General features: G+C 35.1%; 1 pseudogene across 1 annotated transcript; it reads right to left on the reverse strand.

Moving 5' to 3' along the window:
- Positions 1-519: 519 nt before the first annotated feature.
- LOC143600606 (putative LRR receptor-like serine/threonine-protein kinase At1g51820) lies at positions 520-4,073 on the reverse strand (annotated as a pseudogene). The gene is made up of 8 exons (XR_013147504.1): positions 3,498-4,073; positions 2,807-3,283; positions 2,566-2,698; positions 2,396-2,464; positions 2,184-2,255; positions 1,455-1,526; positions 790-1,013; positions 520-709 (listed from the first exon to the last, which is right to left on the reverse strand). The product of XR_013147504.1 is annotated as a putative LRR receptor-like serine/threonine-protein kinase At1g51820 (transcript).
- Between the last annotated feature and the right edge of the window lie 884 nt (positions 4,074-4,957).

Below are 4,957 nucleotides of genomic sequence, written 5' to 3' on the forward strand. Positions count from 1 at the left end.
CTTTGGGAATTTGGGCTCATATCATATTGGTTGTTATCCGTATCTTACCCTGTGGACCCGTCGAATCTAGGACCCGTGAAGGGGAGTAGATCCGTGTTTCTTCATTTTCATATCATGCAAGCTCAATTGTTTCAAATTTTGCAACACAGGTCACTTTAATTAAAGGTTGGATCATTGATTAGTTTCACATCTTCAACAATCTTTAATTTGGAAATCTACTAGAATTCCATTGAATTCTTTTGTAAATTTTTAATCATATGTTTTATTTTAGAATTCCGATAGCTTTTGTTTTTGTTGAGTCGCTAGCATTTTTCTAATTGTTTTTGTTTTGAAAATCATGTGTGGGGGTTTATTGAATCGTTTGTTTCCGGCGAATTGATTTGTTTCCATTGGAATGTTTATAAATCCTTCATGGTAGTGAAGGAAAGTTTAAAATCCTTTGATCCGAACACAAAAGTTGATGGAAAGTTTTCCAATTCCAATTCAAATTCCATCAGATTTCATGAACCAAACGGGGCCTAAGATTTACAACCAACAGATCAAGGATTTTGTACTCATATTTGTCCATATAGATCGCTAATTTGACCAGAATTATCAAGTAACTGTGAAGATGATCCGAATGTTTGTTGTACTACATTTTCTATGATCTCATTTACCACTTCTTCACCGATCCTATGCAACCCATTGGAGTTCCCATTTGCTCCGCCTCCTAAATTAATGCCGTTATATGTGGTATTACGATTAACGATAAAAAATTAATTACACCAACGTTCGTAAGTAAGACCTAACCTGTAACAACTGGCATGTTTATGTTGGCAGGCTTTCGTTTCTTAAGCAAGATGATATAAACACCAACGGCAACCCAAACGAGAAAGAAGGCAGGGATCGTGGTGCCGAGTACCGTTGGTAGCGAGCTGCTTTTCTTGTTGGTGCTCCCGGGAGAAGAGTTGACGGTCCCCGGAGAACTCGAGCATGACTTACCATAAGTACACAATGAAGGATTTCCCGTAATACTGTTTACAATTTGAATGTTTTATAACATCAAATATTGTAAAAGAATATGTACATATCTAACAAAAACAATATATGACAATAAGGCCATGAGGTATACTCTAACCTATTCTAACTCCACATAAGTTCCACATCACTCATTTTTTCTCTTTCACTCCATGTCATCCAAAGGAAATGGTTTAACTCATTTAACTCCATCTCTCTCCAATTAATATTTAATTTAAAATCAAACATTTAGTTTAATTACCAAAATAAATAATAACTAAACAATTAGTAATTAATACATATTTAATGCATATTGTTCATTTTAACCCGTTAGAAGCATAAGCCATGGACCATTTTAACACACTTAACACAAGTGAGGAGTGGTTTAATCCATCTTTAAAGTGTCATGTCATGTTAACCCATGTAGAGGTTAGAGTATACCCCATGGCCTAACTTACGTTAATTTCAATTTGTGGTTCTTTGATAACGTAGTGGGTACGCTTCCACTAAACTGGTTATATGCCAAATTCCTACAAAATAACATTTCTTTTATAGACGACTAGACGAGGACTAGCTAGTAGTACAAATGTAAATCTAAAAGTACAAAACTCATATATTGTAGAAGATTTGAAACACCTTCAAATTCTTTGGTGTACGTATAGGTTTAAAAGTTGTAGACAAAATAAATGTGTATTCGTTTAACATGAGTTAAGTTCGTTACAATACCAACACTAAATCCGAAAATAAATCCATAAGAGCCCAAAACATTATCGGCACACATACAATTTACGATCAAATCTATACGTATTTGGTGTTATTGCTAATTAACATTCCTTACGGTATTGAGTTATTGACACTAAACCCAAATATTAAAATTAGTAAATTTTGGAATACTCGTATATCTTATAATACAAAAAGATAACATATTTAAAATGACGTTTATATCGGTTGGTAAAACTTGGACGTTGCAGTGTCGAGTCGACGTTGTTTCAGTGTTAATTACGTTCGTCACGATAACAAAACTAAAACAAATAACTTACGTTAAGCAAAAAAACAAAAAAAAAAACATTTAAATAGTCGAAAAACTCTTTCGGTCTCTGAGCTTCATATGTAGTTTGATTTTTATATTGCCAATTTTAGAAGTGTTTTCATATCTCTTGTTGTTAGTGATAATAAAATAGACTTACAGCTGTTGGAGATTAGGCATGATGCCAAGGTAGCTAGGAATTGTTCCGGTCAAAGTGTTATTGTGCAAATCACTACAATTCAAATAATCAAATAAGAAACTGCAAATAAATTTGATTAGATCTTTTTATTAATTGAATTTCTAATATTATTGTTCTAATCAAACCAAACTGATGAGTTTTTCAAGTTGATGAAGTTCAGAAATTTGACTCACATAATCTCAAGAGCATCCATGGAGCTAATATCCGGAAATTTACCCGAAAGATCAAAACTATCAAGATGCCTGCAACTCAATTAAATCCAGCTTAATTCCCTTTGTGACGAAGATATGCAATATTACCCAAATATTATCCTACAAAGCCATAAAAGTTGAAATTAATTTACAATGAGGTAACGCGAGGTGTAGCGTCGTTGCTGCAACTCAGCCAGTCCCACGAGTACGGTGCTGGAAGGCACGGGTCACCTCTCCAACTTCCTAACATGTCGAATGTTGTTTGTAACAAAGCTAAAGCTTCCACTGTTTTATCATTAGAAGTCATTAGAAGTTTAGAACGTCTCACATAAAAACGCAATCTTAATAAATATTCCTAACAAGATTTAATCCGAAAATACTAGTATCGCTTACCATCATTGCTATCAGTACCGTCCGTTAAAACTTCGCTAATTTTAAACGCCTCGGCGGCATTTATGATAGGGGGGTTGTCAGAACTGGTAGCAGCAACTAAAGAAATGTTGGTGAAAGAGTCAACTGTATAGTTATTAAGGTCCCGTACAAGCACAGAACCATAAGGTGGTGATATTGGGAGCTGTTAAGGATCACTTCCGGCGGTTGTCGTCTCATAAATACTAAACGATCTAGTTTGAGTAGAACCAAGGTCAGTAACTTCTGAAAAGTACATAGTTACATAGTAGAGGTTATTCGACGGGGAAATGTTGAACAAAATTAATGGATCGGACGCCGTTGTAACTGTGGCTGCATTTTGTAAAATCCCCATCGGGGGATTATTTGGTCCGGTTGGGTCGATAAAAAGTGCTTCACTTGTGACACTATTAGTCCCAGCAGACAGGTATCCATATTCGGTCATAAGGATCGTTCGGAAATCTGAAATATACATTTGTCATATACGATAATTGCTTAAATAGAAAAAAAGTCGATTTATGGAACCAGCTAGGCAGCTAATACGTTACTAACCAACGAGATCAGTTAAAATGACTTTCAAAAGATTATGATAGAAAGTTATCAACTTATCATGTGTTTGGTGGTGCAGCTTGCAAGTTAAAAGAAAATATAAAAACAGAGAATTTAGACATCATACCTTAGAGATTGACTAGCACCATAAGAATTTCTCAAGATTAAGAACAAAGCCCGATTCTCGTCAGCATCGCCATAAACTTCTGAGTCAACGCTACGAATTTCAAGAGCCGACATAAACGGGAACTGGTTGGGCTTGGTTTGAGCTACACACACGCTAACCGTATCTCCTTTTGCAACATAAGTTGCTTCGTACCATGTCAGACCCTTTAGTAAAGTCTGAACGGTGGTCCAAAAGTTTCCATCAAAGTGAAGATCGAAAGTGGGAGGATTAGACAATTGGTCATAGTTTCCATAGTTGAAACTCGCTCGAACTAGAAATTTTTCTCCTTTTGTAACCGGGGTGGAATAACAGTTCTTTTTCCGAGTTGTGAAAACCCTGAGGGTGTCCATGATCGGCGATATTGAGTTACTAGATTGAACCATTCGAGCAATACCATTTGAGACTAGTGTGTTGTCTGGAGTCCAAACTATGAGGTTTGAGTCAGTCTTGAACTCGAATTCCCCGCAGTTTATGCTCATAAACACTGCAATCATAATCATAAAGTCACATTATCTAGTTTAACGGTAAATTATAAACATAAACCCGAAACAACAAGACTAACGACTAAGGTTTTAACATGGTGTATTGCTGTGCATACACTACTGAAATTTAGTTATATATGGCAAACTACCCTACACCCGAAACATCTAAGCCAGGTGACTGCGTATAAGATCAATCTGTTTTTCAAAATTTCCGTAGTTATGGGACAACTACGATATTAGGCGATATACCTGATATGATCCTCTCTTCTTCAATTCTTTCTAGTTAAATAATAGATCGATAACATGATCACCAAGGAACATGTAATCATAAATTTATAAGTTGCTTACTACTGTCGGAAACCGAAAATGCAAATAGAGGAAACAGAAGAATCGGCAGCAACTTGAAAGGTCTAGCGGCCATAATATTTTGTTATAGAAGAAATATAGAGTTGAAAGCTTGATTTGGAGGTTATTCATATGCACGGTCCATCTCGTTAACTGGTTGTCTTATAAATGATAAGTCTTTTGAGCGTTTAGTAGAGTACAAAATTATAATTGATCGATCACCATAAAACCGTGTGATAAGGTACCTTTCGTAGTAAGATTAATTAAAATAAAAGATGCTAGATTTTTATAGTCGTTCACACATTTTTTTAGTTTTATGTTATAATCATATATTGTTGTGTTTTTGTCATTTTAATTAAAAAAACACATAAAAATTGAAAGGTACATATTTTCTTGAAAGGTACATCAATTATGAAAACTTATGTTTTTCTTAGTGGGATATTGGTTTTGAATACTTCAAATTTTTACTCGTTGATCGGTAACACTCTTAACTTTTGATTTGTTACCCGCTACGTACTCTCAATTTTCACCATATCTGTTTATAGCACTCCCGAACTTAACGGATCATAACTCCGTTAGTTTTCGTACGGACGT

The sequence above is a fragment of the Bidens hawaiensis genome, unplaced genomic scaffold (genome assembly GCF_021521415.1).
Source record: "Bidens hawaiensis isolate Kalapana, Puna unplaced genomic scaffold, B.hawaiensis_p1.1 tig00054437_1, whole genome shotgun sequence".
Classification (NCBI taxonomy): domain Eukaryota; kingdom Viridiplantae; phylum Streptophyta; class Magnoliopsida; order Asterales; family Asteraceae; genus Bidens; species Bidens hawaiensis.